This window comes from Pteropus medius, unplaced genomic scaffold, assembly GCF_902729225.1.
Source record: "Pteropus medius unplaced genomic scaffold, Ma_sr-lr_union100, whole genome shotgun sequence".
Taxonomy (NCBI): Eukaryota; Metazoa; Chordata; class Mammalia; order Chiroptera; family Pteropodidae; genus Pteropus; species Pteropus medius.
Window position 1 is genome coordinate 2,044,927 of NW_024354500.1, and position 27,929 is coordinate 2,072,855.

General features: G+C 33.6%; 1 protein-coding gene and 2 pseudogenes across 3 annotated transcripts in view; 2 read left to right on the top strand and 1 right to left on the bottom strand.

Annotated features, from left to right (window-relative positions):
* The window catches only part of MMS22L (MMS22 like, DNA repair protein), a 113,198-nt gene that overhangs the window by 44,936 nt on the left and 40,333 nt on the right, over positions 1–27,929 (top strand). The window lies entirely within an intron of this gene.
* LOC120595093 (uncharacterized) lies at positions 3,083–3,201 on the bottom strand (annotated as a pseudogene).
* LOC120595174 (uncharacterized) lies at positions 24,991–25,106 on the top strand (annotated as a pseudogene).

Here is a 27,929-nt window from a genome sequence, read left to right on the forward strand (position 1 = left end):
GTCTGGAGCCAGGGAGGGGAGAGGCAAGGAGTATGTTGTTCTTTAGGACTAACTTATGAAAAAAGACATAAATAAAGTTCATGTCGATCACATTTAATTTTTTGCACAAATGTTATTTTTGGTTTTGTTTTATACTGTTCAACTATGATTGAAAAAAATTGCTATAAGTGAATATCAGATTATGGATAACTTGTTGCCAAAATTATAGAGCAGTTTTAAGAGATAGAAGTATGAGATCAATGTGTGAATAATGTGTAGTAATGTGCAGGTCTTAATTGATGCTGTTATAGTTTAGACACTGTCATCTCAAATTTCTGAAGCTTACATAGTAATTTGCACACAGAACTCAATGAAACTGATGACAGTATATAATAAGAGGGGCTGCGAATTGGATAGTTTGATTTTATTCCATCTATCTTGTGCACTGCCAAGGCAGATATTGTCAAGACAGACTTAGTTTGGAATCTTTGGGGAAAGGACCCCAGAGATCATTCAAGATTGTTTACCTTAAAAAGAAAAAAGAAAGGGAGGTAAGGAGGGGAAGCACAAGAAAAACTCCTTTAGGTATTTAATCATAGAGATGTGTTCCTAATTTCTTAACCCAAAATCTGGAAATTCTTTGAAGATCTTTTCATGAGTGTCTTGGTATGCTATAATATTATTACTATTACTATTATTAGAAAGTTCAAAAACATTTTGAATAGTTGTTAAAAATTAAAGCATAGGCTTTTTTTCCTTTTAAGAACACAGCTAAATTCTTTGAGTGTTGGTTTAGATAAGGAAGATGGTTACATAGATTGATGATATTTATTCCTCGCTGTATCCCTGACAAGGGAAAGAATGAAATACTTTACCTTAGCAATCTTTTCTGTTTTCAAATTCAGGTGGGAATAAGGTACCAGTCCTTGCATAAATATGTGTGCAGGATGTGTGAGTGTGTGTTGAACTGGGTAATAGTTTTATAACTATATGACACAGAAATTATAGGTAGGCAGGAACTAAGATCACTGATTAAAGGGAGAAGTGGCTTCCTCTAGGCTGTTAATAAATAATAACTTTATATGCCACTTTCTGCTAACTGGAGCTGATGGCTCACCAGAGCATTCTTTATTGCTGATTAAGTAGCTTTGTGAAAATAGTGACTTGGTTATGTTAACTAAATGCCTCCATGTTTAAAACTTCGAATGTCAAATAGTTTTAGCAGTCATCTTTAACATTTTACATTACCTTTCTGGAATCACATTTCTAGTTCTCACTTGCTGTTATTTGAGGTTAATAAAAAAAATGCCAGTCTTTCATTTGTGGAGTTAGGTGTAGCCAAAAGCTTTTCTTTAATTATATCCATTCATGCTGCAATAGTTAAGGGTCTGTCAGCATTTCCATTAGAAACCTCCATTTTCAAGGTTTTATAACACAGCTATGAAAATTAGCTCTGGGCAAAAACTTGACATACAAGGAAGGCCTCATGAGACTCTCCCTCCTCCCCATACCCCTTATTCATTTTCACTGAAGTAAGGGTGAGTGACTTCAAAATGCCTTTTGGCATCTGCAAATATCATTTGGAGTTTAAAAAGAAACAATAAATTTTTAGGTTTTGTACCTGTTTGTTCTATCACTTAAGGGAGGTTGTGGACTTATGAATTTAAGCCAAATGGATATTGATCAACTGACATCCTATTTTGTTTTTAACAAGTGCCTGGTTTCAAGGAAGTCTAAAGGCAATTGAAAAAAACTTACCTAAAATGTTAAATGTTGAGGCTGAGAAATAGTTCGAAAGAGATTACCTTATTTTGATACTCTGTATGCTCAGGTACAACTCCTTAAAAGATTAAAACTTTTTCCCAGCTTCAAAATACATTTTGAAAGCATATATATTTTGAAACTTCTTTTCTTCTTTTCCCATGAGCCTCGAAGTTTATCTATTTGTTATATATCTCTTTTGACATTTGGGAAGGGTATGTGTGTTGGTGTGTGTACATGCACATACAAAAACTGTATTATTTCTCAGATATGCTCAATAGTTCTAGTTATTTTAACTTTTATTGGTATGGTATCGTTTATTCTAAGCAAAAATTTTTTTTACATCTTCAGTCAGATAACGGGATTGTCTAGGTAGGGAAGGAGGTAGTACAGAGGAAAGAGTCTCAGAGGGTCTGCTGTATCAAAATGATTTACGTGATTTTTCCGGAAAGATAGAAAGGATACTCTTGACAGCATTCATTCCTTTTCCTCCTTTTGTTATTGGATGGACTATTAGTATGAGTGGGTTACAGCTTTTAATTTTAAGGAATAGTTTACTACAAAACATTTGAAACCGGATGATTTTTTAAAAAATTATGAGTTATTTATTTGCATGTAGTTTGCTTAGTATGTCCCAGATTGCCCAAAATATCTGCTGATCTACAGTTTCATCATCATATATACATGATATATGATTTGATTTGATGCATATTTGGGGGAGGGGAGCACATGAGTATGCTCCGTGGAAAAATGTATTTCTAGTTTTTATTTGAAAAAGCAAATAGTTGTATTGCTTACTAAGAGTGATCCATCTATCAGTTTTGATTGCTTCAGAGGAAGCAGGGAATGTAGTATATATCTTAGTATTTTGGGAATACATAAAATGTAAAGATTTCTTTTCATCATTAAATATTTAATATATATTTCATCTGAGATTTTACATATATACTATGACCATTTTGTCTTTACTCTTTCCCAGGTATGGATTTTGCAAAGTGTATTTACTATAGCCCTTTTGTATTACATGTTTATAAATTTATGCAATAATATCTCACCCTATTAACTTAAGAATATTTGTGCACTTTTTTTGTATTTTGCTGAAACATTGGTTATCTGCTTAATATTTCAAGTGAAGGAATTAATATTTGGGTTATTGATTTAGTCTCCAGCTAGATCTGTTACATAGATACGAATTCTCCTTGCATAAGTAAAAAGTGATTCTTTTAAAATAATTTTATTCATTCATTCATTCATTCATTCATTTTTTAGGTGAGACATCCCTTGGTTGACCTCACAGATTGCAAGGACCTTGTCAGCTTACAATCCCTTGTTTTATTTTTTACACCTACGGCACCTGGTCTTCCTAGGTGGTCTCCCATCCAAGTGCTAACCAGGCCCAACTCTGCTTAGCTTCCGAGATCAGATGGGATTGGGCTTGTTCAGGGTAGCATGACCATAGACTCTTTTCAAATATTATAAGGGAAAACTTTTGTGTCCAAATTTCAGGCATTGGTAAAATGATGATAATAGCACATACCTCACTAGGTTATTTTAAGGATTAAATGCAATAGGAACATAAAGTGGTTAGCACAGAGCCTGGCACCTAAGTAAATGTTCAATAAATGTTAGCTGTTGCTATTATTATACTACTGTTATTTTCAAAAGAACCCATAAAGTAACCATTTCTTTGCATTACACTTTATTCCTGGCAACCTCAATGGATGTGTGTGAATGTGTTTGGACTTACCTTGGATGGTACTTACCCTATTCTTTATGTAGTACCTTTGACTCAGAGGCCATTCAATAAATGTTTTTTGATGTGTAAATAAATCAGATTTTTTAAAAACAAAATCAGGTTTGTACGGAACATCATGAACATTGCCTCACAATTATAGAACTGTTGGAAATTGTGATTCTGTGTTATTAAAATGGTAAGGAGGTGCTGTAGAAAAAGTAATTTTTAAAGATAGAAATGTGACATGTATGTATGTCTTTACTTTCTATATCCAGTTGATTGAGAGAATTGTTTTTAATGTCTTTGGAGGATCTCCTTTTTTCATCCCTTCTTTATTCTCACTACATTTTTCTTCATTTTTAGATTATCGATGCTTATCTAATCTCCCTGCCTCCATTGCCTTCCCTCCTTAGACCAGCTCTCTTTTTTAACAATTTTATTGAGATATGTATATCACTCGTCATTTATAACAATTCACTTATTGACCAGCTTTATTAAGATATAATTTACGTGTCATGCAATTAATAGTTTCAGTATATTCACAGAGTTGTACAACCATCACCATGATTTTAGAACAATTTATCACCCCAAAAAGAAAACCTATACCTATTAGCAGTCACTTCCCATTTTCCCCTACCTAACCCCACATCCATAGAAACCATTAATCTACTTTCTGTCTCTATAGTAATTTGCCTATTTTGGACCTTTCATCTTTTGTGACTAGTTTCTTTCACTTAGAATAATTTCAAGGTTATTCATATTGTAGCATATACTGGTACTTCATTTCTTTTTATTGCTAAATAATTCATTTCTGTCCCTATAGTAATTTGCCTATTTTGGACATGTCATCTTTTGTGACTATTTTCTTTCACTTAGAATAATTTCAAGATTATTCATATTGTAGCATATATTGGTACTTCATTTCTTTTTATTGCTAAATAATTCATTATATGAATATACCATATTTTATTTATCCATTCATTAGTTGATAGACATTGAGTTGTTTCCACTTTGGGGCTATTTATGAATAATGTTGATATGAACATTTGGGTTCAAGTTTTTGTGTGGACATGTTTTCCTTTTTCTTGGGTATTTATTTAGGAGAAGAATGCTGGTTCATTTGATTATACTTTTTAACCTTTGGAGAAAATGCCCAACGGTTTCCAATGCAACATTTTACATCCCTACCTGTAGTGTATCAAGTTGCACTTTCTCCACATCCTTATCAGCACTTGTTGCTTGCTAAGTGTCTTTCTGATTATAGTTATCTTACTGGATGTCAGTTGGTATCTCATTGTGGTTTTGATTTGCATTTCCCTGGTGTCCAATGATGTTGATCATGTGCTTTTCATGTGTTTATTGCTTGTTATGTCTTCTTTGGAGAAATATAGATTTGGATCCTTTGCCTATTTTTAAATTATTTACCTTTTTGTTATTAAATTGTAAGAATTCTTTACATTTTTTAGATTCAAGTCCCTCATCAGATATATGATTCACAAATATTTTCTCCCATTCTATGGGTTGTTTTTCACTTTCTTGGTGTTGTCCTTTGCAGTATAAATTTTTTAAATTTTAATGAAATCCTATTTATTTTTTCTTTTGTTGCTTATGCTCATCTCATATTCTCTTGCCACATTTCTCCTCTTGGTGAACAAGTCTGCTTATATCATTTTGTGTTTTAACACCTTTAGTGACATCCCGATAGACACAGAAAATTTCAAATTCCTTATGGTCTTCAAAGTCATACACGTCTGGCTTTACCTATGTCTGCAACTTTTTCTTATGATTCCTCTTTACTATAGTCAGATGGAACTACTAGTTCTCAAGAAATCGTCAAGTCTTTCTTACCTTTGTTTATGTTTTCTTGTCAAAGCCAGTTGAGGGTTCAGGCCAGTTCTGGGGACTGAACAATCAATGATTAGAAAAGGCTTAATTAAATAAAGGGAATGAAAATAACTGTCAAGATCAGAAGTCAGAAATGGTCAGTGCTGATCAGACTAGCACAGAGGTGGGGTAGCAGAGTACAGAGCAGAAAAAAAATAAAAAAAAATAAACAGAACAAAAGACTTACTTAAAGGGATTTTAAGGAAGGGAAAGGTGGTTTTGGAAACTAGTAGTATTTAGATCAGAGCTAGAGATGGAATCAGAGAGCATGCTATATGGGAGGAGCCAGAATTCCAGACATTAGTAGACGATTCCACAGCAGCAAGTTGTACTTCTTGCCTCTGCTTCTTCAGGAACCCCTAGCAGTGTCTAAGAGTTGCTACTGTTCTAGCATATTATAAAAAGCAGGAGCCTTCGGGTCAATAAAGAAGAATTCAAATCACCCCTCCTCTACTTACTAGCTGTGCAGTCTTGAGAAGTTACTTAACCTTTTCTAAGCTACAGCTGCATCTTCATAAAGTAATACCCACCCTAAAGGAATTCTGTGAACATCTGCTTAGATCTCTGCTTTGTATACACATTAGCTACGTGTGACAGTTTAGCTTAATGAATACAAAATGGAAAATTCAACTCTCTCACACTAGTTACATATGAGATCCTCAATAGCTGTATGTGGTTAATAGCTACTGTAGTGGACAGCAGGTCTCTTGGACAGCACTGCCTTGGTGGCTGCACCTATTCAGAACATGGACCATAATAATCTAGTAGTAAATGTTCATTTTCTTTGCTTTTTCTTCATTTTTATGTGAACAGTATTATTCTTTATTCCAAGCTTCTATTGAAATGTATGCTTGTCCATGTGTTTCCAATCTTGAATAATCTCTCTTCCCCTTGAATTTTCTTAACTTTCTAATGTCCTTTATTGTTTTCTATGTTGCATTGTAATTTTTTTTTACACTAGATACATATTCATTGAACAAATCTAACGAATGTTTGTGAGTACCTACTATGATAGCAGGCATTATTATAGGTATTTGGGGTACATCAGTGAACTAGTTAAGTGAAGCATATATGGTATGTAGTCATGCATTTATTTCATGAAAAATATACTGAGAAAATAGAGAAAGGCACTTAGGTAAGTGTTAATTCAAACCATCACTTTTTTCACCATTTCATATTTTAATTATTTAGCATTATCTGATAATGATTTATACTTGTCCCCAAAATTTACCTGCGTATCCAACAATTCTAGCCAATATCCAGCATGAAAGTAGACAACAGTATCTGTGTAGTCAGGCTATATAGATTTAATGCATAACCTGAATTTCACCTCCATGTTTATTGCCTCCTAAGCACCAGTGGGCAAAAGGGACCTCTAGAAAGATGACAGTCCATTCTTCTCAATTAATTTTATGGGTTTTGGTGTTATTGAAAGATAAAACTCATGTCTACTCTAGCTGAAATTTTTTGGACCATTCTTATTATTTTATTTTACCAATTCAGTAGTTATCATCAAACTATTCTCCCCCTGAAATATGGGAATACATGGAATAAGTGGGCCTTTGAGCTTTTTATCTTGCTTTTGAGAGTTTCAGGAATGTCTCCATCAAGGCTGGAGCACTTCCAGTCTAAAAGTAGAGATTATCTGTATTTCGATTGTGTTAGAAGCAAGGTATTTGGAAAAGAGAAGTGAAGTAATGGAGTAGAGGTAATAATCAATAAAATAATTTACGACAGTTTCTCAGAATGGAAGATTACTTATTGAAAGGACCTATTGAATGACTCCAGCATAACGTAATAGACTCGCAGCAAGGCACATCTATGTGAAATTTAGAATGCTGAATACAAAGGAAAGGTACCAAAGTGTCCATGGATGTCTTAGTCTTCCCCACTTTTCTTTTTAGCATTCTGTTTTTTGTATTTGCTGTGTGTCTTGTTATCTCCAGTTATAATCTAGGTCAGATCTAATATTTAACCCCAGTTTCCAATAATTACAAAATTAAAGACATGACTAGAGGTTTATATTAGATAAATTAGATTTTCTTTCCAAGATTACTCCTATTTTCAAGAAGTAGGTGTATGGAACTTTATAACTTCTGATTTGTAGTTCTCAAAGTTACTAAAAATCTTTTTTCTGAGATGAAGCAGTAAATCCACCTTATAATTAAAGAAGAAAAAGAGGGATGGTAAGGATGGAGAAAGAACACTTTCAAGTAGAAACTGGGATGAAGAACATGAGGACAAAAGGATAAGGACAAAAGAAATATACACTGTAAAGGAAACATTTTATTCTTTTGAAAGTGGATCAGCTCTGTTTAGGGAATAGAGTATTTCTCTTTAGCAAATGGTAATAAAAGAGGTCGGGGTGAGACGGAAGCTAGTTTCCCCAATCTTATTTATTTCACTGTGGTTCCTTGTCTGAACCCATGGTTCACTGTAGGTATTTAGACCACCTAGATCTTTGAAGCTTTGGATGAATTCAGCAATGAGTTTGAAAGAAGACATTGCTACTGTGATCTTTCATGGCACCACACAGTGCGATGTTTCTTAAACCAAAGACATGTTGTCATAAGAAATATATTGAAGACTGGTAAATCCCAATTGTGACAGGATTGCTAAAGTTAACTCTTTTCCAACTATGCAATGGATAAAAAGACCTGAAATTGTGATTTCAGTAAAGTGGACCCAGTCTGAAGAAATCCAGTGAGATAAACTGCTGTTGTGGCTTTGGTTTTAAAAGGGAAATACTCAGAAGAAGCAAGTGAGGAAGCAAATAATAATATAAGCATTTACATCCAATAAGTTTAGTAAAATAAGTTACTAGATGTGTTTTTTTTAATGATATGTGTTGTGTCAGCGAGGTAAGGAAACCAATCTCTTAATTTTCCTGTTAATTATTTTTGTATTAATAAGACCTCAGAAGGTACTATAAATTGTAGAAAAAAATAGATTCATTATAACTTAAAAATATTTCTAGCTATCTTCATCATCTTCTGGTAATTACTCTAAAGTTATTTTCTTTAAGATGTGATTATTAGAAAATACCAGAGTACATTTTTGTTTTATGATATGGATTACATTTGCTACCATATGGCCTATAAGGAGCATCTACCTTGTGGAGAAGGGTGAGTAATTGTTCTATTTCAAATTTTATTTGTATTTTAACAATATTAAGCACAAATATAAGGAGTGAAACTAATATTTGGAACTCTTAATTTTGATTGTTCCTTCTTTACCTTACAAGATATATATTTTTCTCTCTTTAGGATATCTCTTGTCAGATTTAAGGCTTATTTAAAATGAAAAGAAAGCTGGAGCAATTTTCTTTATTCCATTTCAGTCTCCTAAGGCCTATTTCCCCCTGGTGAGCTCATAGCAACAGGGGGGTTTAAGGGAATTCAGCTTTCTGCAAATTAATGTCTCACATCATGAAAATTCAGGACTTTTTTTTTTTTTTTTTTATCTTGAAAAGTAATACAGTGAGTGCGAGTATTATTTCTTGCCAGCGGGTGGAAGATGAATGATTTTGTCACAGTTTTACTGCTTGATGAGCAGTGTCCTGAGGGTCAGGCTTAAGTCTGTGTCACTATGCTGCTCATTACTCTTGAGCTAAATAAGGGCTGATTGGATCTAAATTGCCTAGCACATGGGCCACAGATGAGCTCAGTGAGCAGGGGATGACCTGCTATTCAGTCTGGGAGTAACCCCGGTGTGCAAATGCAGCATTAGAACACCGTGGGAGAATGAGAGGCTACCGGCTGCTGCCAGCAAAAGAAATCGAAATGTAAAAACTCTTTGATGCTGTGATGTTAGAATTTGAAATGTAGGAAGTGACAGGTTGATGGTACTTATCAGCTTCAGCTGGATTAGAGAACAGTGTCATCTTGCTTATATAATGACAGAAGAATGAAGCCAGCAGCTAACTACTGTGCAGAGTAGAGCCGCTGCTATTGCCACAGGCAGTCGTTGCTGCCTCCTACTGGCAGTTCTCCTGGAAACCAGGGAAAGATAATGAAGAAAAGAGCCTCCTCTGTAGATTGCGAGAATTTGAGACTCTGGTCATGAAAAGTTGCCAATGGTAGGATGCAAAGAAAAGGGTATTTTACAGGATACTTAATTGTAAGTTGCTTTAAAAAAAAAAAACACGTCATTATTGGGAAATTGGTCGTTCCAGAATTTTCTGTTAACCAGGAGTCAGTCCATTTATGAAGTGAAACAACCCAGGGCAAGACACTCCAATACATTCTTCCTGGAATAGTGTTCTTTTAGAGGGCCTCAGTTGAGTTGGTTGATCTCTCAATTATGTGTTTTTATCAATAACAGCATTTTACTAACAACTAATCTTCAAAATCTAACAATAGACTACCAACTACATCGTTAGCACAGTTTGAAAGATACCTGATAAAAATACAAAGTGAAAAACGCCCATGATTATGTAGCTTATGCTGCATAAATCTCCCTGTTAGGAAGAGCGTGAGGTGGAAGATAAAGGTTTCTTCCACAAATCAAACGATTTAAAAAAAAAAAAAAAAAAAACAGAAAAACCCTATGATATGAGACCTCTTTTGTTTCATTTTATTTCTGCAGATGTAATTTTTTAAAAAATCAGCATTAGGCTATTACATTTGTGATATAAAACTTATAAAATGTAGACAGATTTTTTTTTAAGTTACTTATTTTACCATGCTGAGAGAACTACTATTGATATTTTGTTATAGCCTTCTAGATTTTTTTCTATTTATATACATTTTTAAAACCAAAGTTGAGGTTAAATACTATTCAGTGGCCTGCTTTTCTCGATATGTCATTAATGGCTTTTATATCAATGACATCTGCATTATTTTTGGTGGCTTCATAATATTCCATTGTGAATATAGCATAGCTTACTTGACAATTTCTTATTATAAACTTATAATGTTTTGAAATTTTTCATTAGATACAAAGCTGTGATGAATGTCTTCGTGTGTATCTTGGCAGAGTTCGTGGGTACTGTTGTACAAATTGTGCACTGCAGAACTCCAAAGGTGCCATTTACAACATTATAAATGAGGCTTTGATTTTCATTGACATATTTGATTATATGTGGAAGGTATCTTTTTTAATGATTTGGCTTAAAATATAGACTCTAAGATATAATTCTTTTTTAAAAATTGGGAGCCATTGTTTAATTATATTTAAGATTTATATAGTCACATACCCCCCCCACACACACACACACAATTACATCACATCCTACGAAATAATATTTTTAACTAATGGAAAACCTTATAGAAAAGTAAAAAGAAAAATCCCTTTAGAATGAAACTGTAGTTCTATATGTTGAAAACATAATGATAGAAAGCTTCTAGAGTTTGGGGTAAAATGACAAGTAAAAGGGTTAATTAACTTTCGTCTCCCAGAATTTAAAAAAAGAATTTTCCTGCATTGTCAGTATAGATTCCTTACTGTTTCCATTAACCCCTTTTTATTTACTATTAATATCAAACATAGAATAATTTTTAATATAACTTCTAAAGCACTTAAAGGCTCTAGAGAGTTTTTAATGTGTCTGTTTATAATCAAAATTTGTATATCCTCTTAAGAATGTAAATAATACAGAAATGTATGCTACAGAAAATAAAAGCCGTTCTCCTAAGCTTTTAACCCTTTGGAGAATAGTCTTCTAAACTGCTATTGCTCTTTTATCCACAGTGCTTCTTTTACCACCTCTTATTTTAATTGAGAAAAGTCAGATTTTACCTTGGAAAATTCTACAACTTCAGTTTTTCGATGAAAGATCAAAGACGTCTCTTTCTACACATTGTGTAAGGCTGCATACTGTCTTGTGTAATAAACCTTAATTTATTTAACCTTAGTGAATATTTAGGGAGCTATACATGATTTTAAGTTGGCTTGGTTTTCGTACCTATCCAATTTTCCAAGATCCTGGTTGAAAATTTAGGCTGGTCAGTTGATTTAACTAGAATATTAATGATGGTTCAGTTTTAAGAGTTATTAACATATCCAGCACCAAAACCAGCAGAGCAAATTTCCACCTCAGTTATTTAATATATGTGAATTGTATACGGAATAATTATTTTTTCATTTATAGTAAAAAATATTACTGTATCTTTCAGAAGGTTGCAAACGTGAGTTTTAAACCTGACGCTACCACTCTTTCACTTTAATCTTCAGCAAGTCATGTAATTTCTTTGAAAAATTGAACCTCAATTTTTCTGATCTGTAAAATGTGTAATAACACATATTAAAGAGCCGGTTTAAAGAATAAAAAAGATAACATGTCAAGTGTCTAGTAGAGTACCTACCTAGTGATGATTACTTTCGTTACTGTCTGTCCATTGGTTTCAGAGAAGTGAAGTGAAAGAGTGTATATTATAAGTAAATTTAAGATACAGAGTTTCCCTCTATAAATTAAGATTTTTTAGTGCTTCATTCTGGATCAGTTCAGTGGTATTCCATGAAAAGAACACTATTTATCCTTGAAGTAAAAGTAGAAATTACTCTTTCTTAGTCATGTTTGCCTCCTCCCCTCTTTTTTTCCTTATAGATTAGAGAATTCTGGCTGTATTAATTTTGTGTCTGTGCATGAAACAGAAATGACTATATTTTTCAGTCAGTACACCTTTATTGAATGTCCAGTGTGGCAGACTTTGTGCTGGTGTTGGAGAAAATAGAGACACATAAAATCCTATCACTGTTCTCAAGTGCCCCACAGTGTGGTGAGGCAAACATATAAACAAATAAACACATTGTGGTAGACAAATGTTGAAGATACTCTTCTTAAAACTCTTTGTCGCTTACAGAATTTTCTCTGAGATTGCCCTATGCAAAATAAAGTATGTGGTTATATGGCCATCGTCACTGTCTCATAACTGGTGCAGGTGCATTAGAAGGGAGATATTACAAGTCTTTAGTAGCTTGTGCTCATGTAGATAGCAGCTCAAAAGTTTTTAAAGTTGTTTTTGATCTCTTTAAATATATTTCCTCTATTAATAATAAAAATAATAACCTAGTCACTTGTAAACATATGTAAGGTCTTTAGTGAATTTTTAGTTACATTACTGTCATTAATATATTTTTCTTCATTTCTTCTTCTTACATCTATTTTTCTTTTCCCATTCCCGAAACCTTAATGTTTCTTCCCCTTACCTACCCCTACTTTTTAAATGTGCTATAAACTCTTGATCTTTTGAGGACTGTGTACTTTGATAATTGAATGTGATAAAATAGAATCCGAACCAATATGTAGTATTGCATCGTGCATTTTTTTTAAGTTTATATAAATGCAGTCATGTAGCTGTGCCACTTGTTTTTTTCTTTTAGTTTTGTACTTTTGAGGTGTACTGCCAAAAAATGTATACTTCAGGGAAATGAAGGATTTGGCAAAGAACAAGAAATATTTTGAGTTTAGGAAATGGAGAATCCAGCACAAAATAGTGCAGGGACAGAAGACAGTTTTACACCTGGCCCAGGCAACCACCATTCCAGATTGAAATAGAATGATGATGCTCTGTGGAAAGAAGGCCTCCAGGAAAATGGGAAAGAAAAATTATTTTTCTAGTTCCAGAGGAAAGTAAAGCAATTTCATTATAAAATGACTTTTTTTTTTTTAACACCCTATAACCCTGAATGGGAATTGTTATAATAACCTCTCACTAAGTAACCTTATTTGTCTTTTAATATTAATCTTCCATAGCAAATTATCAATCTTATAAACATGTATGTTTTAAATATATTGAAATTTTCATTTTCCTTTTTTTGATGTATAGAAGTTATTTATGTATATAACTCATAATTTGTAAAAAATATTATACACTCACACATATTTAACAGTTAACAGTTTTTTCTTTTGGTTTCCTAGTTAGAATTCCAGTATAATTCAGCAGACTTTTCTTGAATACTTTCTATGTCTCAGGACAGTGCTAGTAAGTGTTACAGTGTACTTGAAAATGTATCCTGCACTTGTAGAGCTTATGATGTAGTGGGAATGAGCTATTTAATGCCTCCAAGTTTTTATACTCCCTCAGTCATTTTTTTTCTAAATTCTGAAATGCCTGGACCATTAGTTTGATCCTACGTATATATAGAGAGAGAATTTCTTATATTCTGAAGATCACACATGTAAAATGATAGGTGTTTTCCAGAATATAAGAGATTCTATGTTTTGGGTCAAATAATAGCCTTTACAGAATTACATTACAGCGGAAGTTTTGTGATAAGATGTAATCATATATCCCTAATTTCCTAAAAGCCAAGTGCATTTTGCCTAACTTAGAGATATTAAATATGGTTCAGTCTTTTCATTACTTCCATATTGACTATTATAGTCATGTCTTATCTTTTGGGATGCTATTCTGCATTTGTCATTTAGAATAGTACTTACTAGTAGACACTAGGGGCTTATATCATTTAAATACATAAAGTTTTTAAAACTTTGGACAGATGGTGTCTTTGTTCAGACTGTTGTAATAAAATACTACAGAATGACTGGGTCACTTGAACAATAAAATACTATAGAAAAAGTGGATCACTTAAAACAACAAATTTATTTTCTCACAGTTCTGAAGGCTGAAAGTTTGAGATCAACATGCCAGCTGGTCGATTTCTAGTGAGAGCTCTTTTCCTAGGTTTAAGAGGGCTGCCTTCTCACTGTGTGCTCACATGACCTTTCCTTGGGTGTACTCGGGGGCGAGGACTGGGTACTCTCGTGTCTCTTCCAGTGACACTAATGCTGTCAGATCACGGCCCCACTCTTATTACCTCATTTAACCTTAATTACTTTCTTAGAGTCCTCATACAATTACACTGTGGGTTAGGGCTTCAACAAATGAATTTTGAGGGGATACAATTGAGTCCATAGGTGAATATATTTATTCCTATTGGAATAATGATTGGTTGCGGGGGTGGGGGGGGCCAAAGAAATTGATTAAATTTTCATATATATCCTTTATCTTTTTTGTTTTTTATACCTTTTGTTTTGGAATCACCAAAGTTAGAGAATGCTTTATTCACTCTGTTGTTTCTTTTGGTTCTTCTATTTGTTTAATACAAAGGTTCACAGATAAGGAAATTAGTCTAAATTGTTATCTGTTTATATTTGTCTATGTTCTTGCATATTAAATATGTTCTATATCTCCTCATATAGTCATTAATACAGTGTTTACATTTGTTTTGGGAGAGAGACCACTGGTGTAAAATGAATTTATTTGAAGAATCAAATTGAGGTTGGATGTGAAGTGATAGAAAGATCTTTTTGTAACTAATTCAACCCTAACTCCAGTGAGACCTCAGGCTGAACCCCGTATTTCAGTTTTTTCATCTGACGGGTAAAGGATTGGATTATATTAAGTGTTTCTAATGCTATCAATCATATATTGAATGCTTTAATAGATTTAGGTAAATTTGGTTTTCTTTTTAAAGTTGATAAATGAAATAGAAATATAATTTATGCTACCAGCATGATTAAACTAAATTTTACTTAATTCGCTTTATTTTGTCTTTTACTTATGTAGTGAAGACATAAGTAAGGCTTCCTTCTCCCACCCCACACACATTTAATGTAGTATGCACAACATAAAAATACAAAAAAGAATGACATGAAGGAAAGACTTTTCTTAAGTACCAACTTATAGCATTAACAAATAGTATCAAATATTTTGTCTTTGGCCAGTAGTTGGTGATTTTTATTTTACATTAGAAAAAAATGATTTAGTCAGTAAATATTGAAGTGGCTATATTTTTCACAATTAGTTATTTAGACAGAGACATAATAACCAAGTATTAGTTCATTACTAAACAACATATTTGTTGAGGGCTTCTTGTATGCCAGGGCCTTTAGGCCGTTTGAGTTCTCATTTTCTTATGCTTTAGCAGAGAAGAAAGATGTGAAGAGTTACAAATAAATTGTAAGTAAGTAAGTTGAATGAGGGAAGGGTAGGTGAATACCTAGGCAGATATTTTTTGGATGCTTTATGTGGACTTGTTTTTTTATCTGGTGCAGGTAGGACATGAAAGAGGTACCAGATATTCTGTAGATGGAGATACATGGTCCCACAATATAGAATGCATTAGTAGTTGGAGATACATGGTCCCACAATATAGAATGCATTAGTAGATATTTCGGTAATTCAATAAACGGATCATACAGTAACATTGAACGCTACCAGCCCAAAATACTTCCATGTACAAAGATATAGACTCTGTTTTTAGGGAAATTATTTTTTAATAAAAAATATGTATATGTATATATATATATATAGCACAAATATATGTATTCGAAGTGAAAATAAGTAATGATACTATAAGATATTATGTAATTCATCAGTAAGAGAAAGAAGGAAGAGATGAGATGAGAGAATTAGGAAAGATATGTATCAAATGGGTGGCATTTGAACTCAGTATTGAAGAAGTAGAATTTATACTTGTAATAAGGAAGGAGACTGCCAGAGAAAAGATAGGAAAGGCCTCTTGAAAGAGATAGGATATAAGAATGACTATTATATAAGTTTCTGAAGGACAGGAGGAAAATACTAGGATAGCGTGATCTAAGAACTAGAAGTTAGAAGGGGTTAAATGTTTTTGGGGACTAATGAGGAAATGTCTAATGAAAGAAGTGAATATGTGCTTTTGTAGAAAGATGACACCAGATTATGAAAGGCTTTGAAATTAGGTCAAGAGCATAGACCTGGGTGAGGAGGAAATAAAGAACTATAAGTTTTAAATTGGGGGACAACATGAGGGCAGTTCTTTAAATGCATCATATTCCCCGCTGCCATACTATCACCACCACACACACTGAATCAAGCTCCTTGAGGAAAAAAGGTATTACCTGGTTCTTTTTTAATTCTCCCTGTCTGAAATATTTCTTGTTTTTTTCTCTACCTGGAAAACTTATTTCCTTTCAGGTGTAAGTGAAATAGACAGTTTCCCCTGTGAGGCTTCCAGGCTCCCTAGGCAGAGCAAGTAGCTTCCACCCTAGTGCATCCCGTACATATTTGTATCACCCAGAACATTTATCACTTGAAATGTTATATTCTGTCTTTGTCCTTCTCTTTCACTAGAATGGTAATTTTTGAGGGGAGGGAATTTGTCTTATTCATATTTTTATCTTCAACTCTAGGTATCTAGCTAAAGTGCCTGACATACAAAGTTACTTAATAAGTCTTTGTTGAATGTGTGAATGATAAATATATAGATGGTTCTGGCAGTAATATACATGATGGATTGAAAGGGAACCTGAGGTAAGGAAACTAGAAAAGAAGCCATAGTGGTAAAAAATATATATATATTTAAAAAACTAAAAGTAACTTCAAAAATACAATATGGTAGCAAAGTTATACTTAAAGTAATTAAAAAGTATAGTATGGTAGGAAAGAGTTTTGAAGTTGGGACTGATTAATAGAATAAAGGAAAAAGAGGACCCAGACTGGTGCTATGTAGTCAGGCACAAATATTTAAGAAACATTTTGAGCAATTATGGAAATTTTAGGTTTGGCTACTTCCAGACTGACACAGTTTTTCATTAATCCTGTAGTCTGGATTTTATCTCAATGGTGCTGTTGACCTCATTACCCTAGGATGTTAAAAAAAAACCTTTAATATCATGTCATTCTGTCTATTTTGGCCACATCAATGCAGAGCTTGGTAACTTCCAATGATTTTTATACACCTGCTCAGTTCTCTTCCTTGTGTAATGTATTTCACTTTTGGGAGCAGTAGTCCGGATATGAGACCTCCCTCTTAATTTTGGTATTCCCTCAGCAAGCCGACTGTGTATCTGTTGTCTCTTCAATAAGAGACGGTCCTTTTTACCTCTGGGCAGGGTTAATTAAGTCTTAGATCATTGCTTGGTTCACAGAGGTCTGATTGAGAATCTGTCTGTGACTGGAAGACTCTGGCATGACCGACCACCGTATTGCCCCTAACCAAAAAGGGGCACAGGTAGCTCAAGTGAGCCCTTACTCTATAGCTTCTGAGAGTTCCATTTTGAAATGGGATGATGACCTTTAATAGATGGTTACATTTGTGTGAGAATTTATCTTTTGTAGTTAATATTTTTTTTCTTAAAAGCAGACCAGGCTATAAATGCATCTTAATTCCTATGAGTTATATGTATAACACCTGGCATTAGGCTGGAGACTTCTGTTTCCTATTTCATATGCAAACATAATTGTCCAGTGGAGCACTTGATACCTTTGATGATCGCTCTCTGAATCTAGAAGTGATAATGTTTCCAAAGTGTACTAATCAGAAGCAAACTTCATATAATCATCTGCTTTGCTATAATTTACCCACAACACTGGAAAATTCAATTATGGAAAGATGAGTGAAAAGTTTTTTCTTATCTTTTTGAAGGACTTTACCATAAACTTTTATTACCTGTGTATTTATAAGAGTTTCCACAAACTAATTTTTTTTTACTCCAACTTAAAGTGCTGAGATTTCACCTGTTCTATAAAATACTGTAATTTTAAAGATACTGGTATCTTGGCCTTTACTTGCCTTTAACTTAGCTAACATTAAGTTATATTTTAGTTTTCATTTAATGAAGAGAAAGAAAGAACTCTAAGGGAATATTAACACAACTTAAAACTTTTAAATTGCTGCTATATTTAGTCTTTAAAAAGTAATTTTAGATAACTGTTATTCCACCTAAAATCTAAAAGTTAGACAGTATCTGAGTTTATGCTACCTCGTAAGTTTGGCATGGTCCTGGTAATGGATATTTAGTGGTTTCTTTTAATCATATTTATGTCACATTGAAAATTTTATTCTGCCTTTTCCCAGCCCCTTCAGAAAACATCCAGATGCTTCATTTTCTTTTGAGGCAAGTTGGAAACGAGATGTTGAGGGTGTTGGAGATTTTTTTCTCTTTTTAACAAAGAGAAAAAGCCCCTCCCCCCATCAGAGTATACTTTGATAGGTATATAGTTTGACTATTAACAAAAATTATGATATAGGCAAACTCCATTGAATTTCTTTGTCTTCTGTAAGATAAGAACATCAGGATGTAAAATAGAATTTCATTTTATTATAGTTCACTGTAAAAAGTGTTAATGTAGTACTTATATTGAAGTTTTTAGTTTTTTAAATCAGTGTAAGTAAGCCTCCTTTGGAGGATGCGAAATGTAAGAAATGTTTTTCTGTAATTTTGCTGAAGGTATGTATGTATGGACGTGTGGGGGCTAGGAGCAACCAATTTTGAAAATTCTAGCTACCTTTTTTTTTTTCTTCTGTTAAACGTGTTGTGTAAATTGTGCTTCTAGAAAGGTAGGGGTGAATATGGTAAAAGGAAAGCAGAGGAATTAAAAATCATTCCAATAAAATGGTTTAATTTATGCCTCTGCAGTTAAGCAGTGCTGCTCCTGGTTAACAGAAATACCCTTCAGCTACACAGGATTTTGGAGGGTTGGAGGGCACTCATTTGCACATAAATAGCCATTAACTGATCAATTCCCAGAGGTGTCCTGTTGCATGTTAGTGGTTCTGACCTACTTAGCTAGCTTAAATTTGTTTTACAGAATTATTATAATTCTATCCTTGGTACTTAAACTTTGTGATTAATGCACGCCTCACAATACAATTAAAGTATAATTACACAGTTTTGCAATTTCCTATCATGGTATTATTACTATAAAGATCTGGATTTCACAAATATTAGAACAGTTAAGATTTTGATTTATCACTTTTGCTGTGATGTGATTATGTTAAATGGGACCCTTGTATGTCTGAAGAATAGACTGGAGAGGTGAATCATCAAATGTGGCATTTGTTAGCTTAGAAAGGATTGGGTCAGTTAATGTGTGATCTAGATTGCTATCTAGGTTGGCAAGTCCCAGCATTCTTGATTACCTTTTTCAGATGTTTCTGAAATACAGTAGATTCTTCCCACATTTTCTTTCAGAAATAAAGCTGGGGTAAATGTTGAGAGACAGTAGAAAAACACCAGAGTGGTACTCAATAGATCTGAATTCTGATGCTGACTCCTGCTGCTTAGTTATATAAAATAACCCACGTTCCTGAGGGTCTCTGTCCTCTGTAAAATGAATAGTTTGGACTAGAAGGCTTTGGCAAATGAAGATGCTGCTGACCAAATCTGGCCCATGGCCTGTTTGTGTACAGCCATTGAGCTAAGAATGGTTTTTATATTTTTAAAGGTTTGTAAAATGGCAAGGATATGTGACATTATATGTGGCCCACAAAACCTAAATATTTACAAAAAATTTTTGTCATTTTCCTGACGATATTCTATAGGATTCCTCTGAACTGTTGGCATTCAGCATTAACTTATTAGTTGATTCTTTTTAAATATTGATGTTTTATTTATAGCCCTGTATATCTGTTTCAGATTTCATTTTTTTTATATTTACTCTTTAGAGTGATCACTGATGTGACACCCAATACCTGTCTCTTCAGTGCCCATTATACATCCAGTTAGTATTCTCTTAAATTTGGATGTGTCAGCTGCTTCCTAAAGCTTTATAACTTGAAATTTAGATTTCTATTAAAGGAAATTTTCTGTAAAATTAGATAGTAAGGTGTCAGTTTTATTGAAAAGGGTAAGAAACTTATTTTGAAATACTTAACACTGATTTTGGAACACTTGAAAAGTTGAATTCCGTTTTATAGAAAAGTTACAAATGTTAAATAATATTCTCTAATGAACTGCAGAAATCTTTTCTATGATTTTTTTCTGAATATCACTTTTGGCCAATGTATGGTGTTGTTCACAGTAAGATTTGACATTATCCCTTGCTGAGTCATTGAGTACAGAAATATGGGCCACTTAAAGCTTGAATGCATTTGAGTGGTAGTCAGCTCCTACATCTGGAGGAATTCAGCATCTTATTGTTTGCTTTTAAATATGAATTAAGTATAATTTTAAACCATTTTTATTTTATATTGTGGGGGAAATTCTGGGCCCTTCAAGGAAAAAAAAAAAACCACGATCAGAAACAGGAACTGCTTTGTAAAGTTGGCGTGCAATCATCACATTTCTCCAAAGAGAAAATGGTTACCCTGTAATAATCAGTCTAATGAATTCAGAAATTCATTGATTGTCCCAGCTCTGGGTAGATTAGGTAGAGACTTGCTTCGAGGACTGGAATTTATGAAATGTTTGCTGCATCCAGCAAGCAGAGCTGCTATAATACAGCTGCCTCCTCAGTGGTTTGCTTTGATCCTGTGGAATGAAAGGACAGGAGGATCAGCTCAGGTCTAAATGAGATTACAGCTGGTTCTGCAGCTTATCTGGTCTATTGCCAACTAGTGTGGCTTTGCACGTCCTAAGGGGTTTACAACAGAAACTGTTTATTGAGTATCATAGGTTTACTCAACACAAGCAGGCTTATCCTTCCCAGCCTCAGCATGTTGTAGAATTGTGCAGGAGCCAAACCAAAAGCTGGTGTAGCCAGACCCTCTAGAGCCCTTTGTCTCGCTCTATATTGATTTTTACCTCAGTTAAAGACAGTAAAAAAATAAAACCAATAACCAGTCCTATTGTGAGCAAAAGGTTAATCTTACCTAAAATCTTACAAAAAGCATCTGTTAACCCTAGAAGGGACAACCTCCTTCTTTCTTTTTTTTTTTTTTCTTTTCCTTTCTAGTCAAGTGGGATTTTCTAGTTTCAAATTTTGAAGAACAAGAAAAACAGCTTAAAAGATCTTGCTAGGCATTCCAAGTTAAATGCTTAAATCTCTTCTAGTGGTACTATAACAAATGGCTTTGTGTATGGAATATAGCATGATTTGTTTCTAAATAGTAGGTTTTTGTTTTATATCCATTTTTCACACTGCAATTTTTATTTTTTTTAATATGGTAAACAAAATGCATGAAGACAAGGCTGGAAACCTTAATTAAGGAAAATAACTCAACTGCCAAGGTTAATGACCAGTAGTCATTTTGCCTGATGATCCCTTGATTAGTAGTGTATTTCTTTAATGACTAAAGACTGGCGATTAGGAGTATATAAAGATATGCCTGTTATAAGTAATCCTATGTGTATTTAGGTTTTATTTTACTGTTTTATTCAGTACTTTTTTAAACCTTCAAGTGCAAGATTTTAATTACTGCAGCCTTATCTTGAACAAAGATCTTCAGTGTGGCTTATAGTGGAAAATGATTTGGAATCAGACAGACCTGGGTTACAATTCCGTTTTCATTATTTGCTGATCTAGTTATTTAACCACTGAGTTCATTTTTTTTTTAATCACCAAACTAGAGATAATATAATTTACCTTGCAGTATCTAATCAAACCAAATTAGAGAATAGTAGAAAGTAACACTGAGTTAATCAGGTTAGTCAGGATATTTAAAAGTCGTGTTACAATAACCATGACAGCTTTGTTCTGTATATATAGATCAGAAGCACCTATTGCCATCTTTAAAGGTGTATGATCTTGGGCAGGGAAATAGAGAGATTGCCAGGTAAATATCGTTCCCTTAGCTTACAGCAGTAGCTGTGAGTATGAGATCTAAGCTAGTTTAAAATTTCTAGGAAGACCTGAATAGTAAACTGTTATTTAGGATTGATGGATAAGCCATGTTATGTCTCTTCCTGTTTGGTTACTCAATTGCTTCATACACAGCAATAAATGTGTAAATACTGTCAACTGTATTAAATGCTAAGTAAAAGACAAAGGTAAATTATTTAAGAAGAGTTCAGTGGTCTCTCAGTTTACTTTCTCTTAATTGGCAATGAACATGTATACTCAGCTATATGTAAGCACAGAAATGTTACTATGGAAACATTTGGAGGCTTTCTAAATGTACTATGTGATGGAATCAGCTAAGACTGATGTTTATCTTAAACACATAGTTTGTCCACTATTTAAACCTAATGGACAAGATGTGTACCAGTTGAAAATGTAATATTTATCCAATCATTTCTATTCTATCAAGCCAGGCTCTAAAGCAATAGGCTGCACTCATGGAGTAATAAATTTTTACTGCATTTGGAGATAAAGGCTGTTGGTGGTGATTGCTTAAACTCTTTTTGCTCAATCATCTGAATGGTGCAAATCAAAGCATTTTGTCAGACTGTGAGAAGTTTCACCTAGATATTGCTTCCCACACACGCGGGTCACCATATAAATTACATTCACGGTTTTATAGCATAGCTGGTGCTGGAAGTTAAATTGATGCCCAGTGGTGGAACTCGTAAAACATTTTCCTGTTAACACGACCAGGCAGAGTTGACATTGTTGATGGTGGATTCGATCTAATAAACCATTGGTTCTAACAGTGATTTTTTACTGTGTTTCACAGGTGATGATGATACAAGTTTAGTGATCCAACAGTTCTTCCTGAGTGACAGAAAATTAGCTTTACTATCTATATTACCAAATGCTGAGAAGAGTAGGAGTAGGGAGTGATTGGAGCCTAATATAACGTCATGTTCTGAAAGATGATAAATTATAAGAACAAACTCTTTAACTTGATGTATACCTTTTTCACAAAGAAAAATACTGATTTTTATAAGAAGAATGTGTTATATATATCATCTGTTGGAAATTTGGAAATAACCTTGTTACATTTTTATTCAAATATGTAGACTGTGCCCTTCTTTCAGAATCTTACAGGGATGTTTTTAAGCTGATTATCATTTCTGAACGGAAAGGAGTTTTACATTTGGTTGTCTTTTTGTTTCTGTATTTTCTAAAGTTATTTTCCTATAAAGTATATTTACACAGTTTTGCAGACTTTAAACTTTATCAAAGATTTTTAATTGTGAACCATAGTAACAGTGAATCTAAACATTTTTTTCCTGTAAGAGTCCTTTTAGGGTTAATTTTCTTCTGTTGGTTATAAACAACAGGGACTATTTTAAAATTTATTTTGAAATATTTCTTCTTTGGTCATAAAGCTGTATGAAGCTTTGATCATAAAGCTTCATCTTTTCTTGTTTGAAGTAAATTAGTTTTCACCATTTCTAGTTAAAATTCACAGAATGCTAACAAAGCCCTACTACTTTATCACTGTAAGCAAGGATCTTTCCAGTTTTTCCTTTTTGGGAAGTATGTCTGCTCCTGTTTGCACATTTATACTCAATTGATGATCTTCCTGTAGTTTGGTTCCATTTTATGAGATACCACACATCTTTAACTCACCTCTTTAACATCTGTTATCCCAGTATATACATAATTTTTTTTTTACATCAGAAGAAGAGTTTTTTTGATGTGCAGATAAATGTTATCAATGGTGCTGTGCAGATGAAACCTGTCATGTACAAATAGCATGTATCAAGCCCCAAGCATGCAGAACTAGATATATCGGCTCATTTGCTGAAAACTTGCAAAAACAAATTAGTGACATAACAAAAGCCTTTGAGGCTCTCATCCCTAATAATGGAGCTTCCTAATAACCCCTACAGATCATTGACTCAATGGTTAGACTTTTAGGAAAACTTTTTCCCCTCCATCTTTTCTTCCCTTTTAAAGAACTGCAGTAAATGTGGCAAATAACATCTATAGAGAGAAATGTCTGTGTGCTAAGTGCCTGGAATAAATTAAAATTAAGCAATTTATTGACTGTTAAATAAGGTTCTAAACAAGTCTTAATTTTTATTTACTTTTGATGATTTTGATGATGATCTTATACATTTACTAGTAACAACTTTTTCTTTAGAAAATTCAGGTTAAACTTATAAGTTATTGTATTCGATACACAGAGGTTATAGCTAGGTGGTTGGGGGCAAGAGAAACACAAAGTTGGGAAATGAATAGGAGGGAGAAAAGAATTGTGGATAAACAATCTAGAGGAAACATTTAGCTTGTACTTAAAAGATGTTTATAAAGTATAAGAAAAGTGACAAGATCTAATTAGTAAGTTTCATTCATTTGAGGTAGATCCTTTTAGACTCTTGAAAACTAGTCTCATAAAAATACACACATTTACACACACACAGAACTTTAAGGGGTTTATAAACTTCTAAGGCTTTTTTAGCATTATAGTGCAACAGTGACTAAGCTATTATTGGTTAAAATTTGGTTATACTTTTGATAAGAAAATTCTTCTAAAACATCCCTAGGTACTTTTACTTGACTGAGTTTTGAAGTTTGAAAACATAGTGACTATTGGAGCTGATGATAAGGTTTTTAGATTCGTTATCACAACTGGCAGTGGTGAATAGTGTCTGGTTCTGTAATTTACTGCATTTCTTGAGTGTAAGAGAGAACTACCAAGGATGCAGAATGCTTAAGAGGTTTTAGAAAAGTTATTTATCAAAGAACGCTATTTTTCTCAATGCATTAGCTATTGTATTACACATTGGTAATTACATAGAATTGGATTTGATTTAAATGGAAGACAAAAAAAGAGACTGGACATTTTCAATATTTATCGATATGCCTAGCTCATCGAGGTAAATTACAGAGCAAATTTCACTGTGACAGGAACATTTGGGTTAAGAATCTGTCAACATTACCATTAGACGTTCTTGTTTTAGGAATTTATCATCACCAATTAGGAAAAAGTGCTCACAAATGGAATTCAGCCCTAGCTTACTTGTGGTGGAATATTGACCTCGAAAATGTTTAGGTTTTTAGGACGTGGTTCCATAGTGTAGCGGTTAGCACGTCTGCTTTACACGCAGAAAGTCTTGGGTTCGCGCTCCAGTGTATTCATGTTCCGTGGTCTACGGCCATGCCACTCTGAACAAGCTTGATATCTGATCTCAGAAGCTAAGCAGGATTGGGCCTGGGTAGTACTTAGATGGGAGACCACCTAGGAAGACCAGGTGCTATAGGCATAAACAATAATAAATAAATTTTTAAAATAAAATAAATGTTTAGGTTTTTAATAAAATCTTGAATTCTTTTGAACCAAAAGCATATTTCCTCAAATAGTAACTAAACACATGTATTAAGATATAGTACAGTGATTGCACCTGTAGTTAGAGGGTTGAGCTGACTATTCTGTTGTTTTCAGAAAGGCCTACTGGTGAGATGGTGAGAGTTAAGGTAGTTTTTGGAGGGTATTTTTATTAATTAGCTTTAAAAAATGCTCTCAGGTTTATGAACATATTACCTTATATCTAGGGGAAATTAAAAGCTTGCTTTACAGAAGCTACCAGTTAATGAAAACAAAAGCAACAGAACTGAATAAAATTTGTAGAGTGTAAATATGATTCTATATATAAAATGTCTCAGTATATACTTGATAAGGTGTTTTGTGAGATAGGCAGAAAAATAAAGTAGCTTTTCTTCAAATGGCTCATCTTTTTAATTCATTTGTCCTAAAACAAGTCTAGAATTCCTGAGATTGTTATTGTTATAGACAGTTCCTGTGAGGCTTTAAACATTGCTGTTTTGTCTTAACATCTGCGTTTGCACTGTTTCAGATACTAACCTTTGGTTATATTTTTAATGAAGAAAGTATTTGTTTTCTCCCTCCCCATATATGAATCACTTGAGGTCAGATCTGTATCTTTTTCATCTTTTAATTGCTAATTCCTACATAGTACTTACTGTATAGTGAGTAACCATGACAAAACATAGTGGCATAAAACACCACAACAGCAAGCCTTTTATTATGCTTGTAATTTCTGTAGGTCAGGAATTTGGAAAGCCAAGGACAGCTGTTCTCTGTTCTATCATGTCTAGGGCCTTGGATAGGATAATTCTGTCTAGGGGTAATTCAAAAGACTGGGGACTTTACTAACTGAAGCTAGAGGATCCAATTCATGATGATACTTCTTCACTAACATGTCTAGTGTTTGAGCTAGAATGGCTGAAGGATAGGCTTAGCTGGGACTATCGACTCAAGTGGTACTTATGGCCTTTCGAAAGAGTATTCTCAGGGTAATTGTACTTCATACATGGCATTTCAGGGCTCCAAGACTGATTTTTCCCAGCAAACAAGGCAGAAGCTTTATGGCCTTTTATTACCAAGCCTTAGAGTCACATAGCATCATGTCTGCTGCACTCTATTGGTCAAAGCAGTCATTGATCTCTCAGATCCAAGGAATGCCAAAGAATTTGTCCCCATGTCTTAAAACTGCCATAGTATTCAGTAAATGATGGAATAGCCAGAGAGCAAGAGAGAGACAAGAGGAGGAAGATACTTAAATATTGTAAGGTTTATTTAATATCACCAGTAATTATTGGCTTTGGTATTGCTAAGTTTGATAGATAGGTGATCTCTATTCCAAAATGAAGGCAATTTCATAAATATCCTGTTCACATTATGGCCTATACTGCAAATAAATATATTCTGATTTCCTTTTTTAACCATGAATTTCTAAGTTTTTTTTCCTTTTTCTTGTATGAGAATTCTATGCATAACTTACCATTTCAGGTAAGATCTAGTGCATGTATGCTTGCTCTATTATACCTGTTCATTTACAGTTAAAGAGGATGAGAACCATATTTGAAATTGCAAAAGACCTATATGACAGCTTTAGCCATTTCATCTAAGGGGTATACATTTTATTGTGAGACTTCTTACACAGGTTATCTCACCTCTGAGTGCTTCAAACATCATGGACAAAGATCCTGTATTATAAGTCATGTTCTTATCCATATGATATTCTGGTAGCAAGCAAACTTGGAGAATTACTAGTTTTATATAGAGCCTATAATCTCTTCTCTCTTACTTTCATTCATTTCTTATACCCACATAAAGTTGGAAGATGAGTTCCTGGAAATGAAGGCCCTAACTGTATATAAGCTGTACAAGGTTATGTAGCATTACTCCCTTCGGAAATGAGTTGTCACAGTCAAGTGGTGATTGCTCTCTTGTTCTTTTAAAGTCGCGACATCCATCTGCCATTAGTGTCTCAACCAAGCCCTAATGTGGTTTTTACCCTCAACTATTTCCTTAAAGGCATCTTGAGGTATTCTGAAACTTAATATCTAGCATGACATTTTGTTTTTAAATTTTATGAGTGGTACAGAGAAAGTATTTTAGTGATTAAACCATTTCACCCCAGATGGGACACTTTTTCTTTGATTCTTTGTGTTGAGGTCAGAATTATTACTTGTTGATCATAGGTTGAACTGTTCCCCCAAATGCAGAATAAATGGCAGAAATAGAGACCATAACAAAAAAACATATTCACCTTAGGATAGTGCTAAGAGCATTTGCACTATGTTGTGCTAATATTGGTAATGTTTATAGGTAAGGCTTGCTCAGGTTGGTCTTTCATGCTCACTTTTATTAGATGAGAGCATAAGATAGTATTTAAGCATTGGCAAAAATATAAATATTAATAGTATGTTGTGATGAATAGTTATATATATTTGTGTGTGTATCTAGTCACACATTCACATACTTAACAGGTTGGGTTTTTAATGAAAATATTTTAAAAACAAATAATATTGTAACATTAGCCCTGCGTAGTTATACAGAGTGTTTAAATGAATGAAAGTATAAAGTAGTCCTTGTAAGCTGTAGGTTATATTGGGAACAAACTATTGGGAAGATATATGCTGGGTATATAAGTTGGTTTTATCTCTGTTGATTCTCTCTACCTGAAAGAATTGTTTGCTTGTAGCTCTGTTTTAGATGGCACAGCCTTCCATGACCTGGTCTCCATCAGTACTCCATCATTCTGCTCCTTGACCTTTCATCT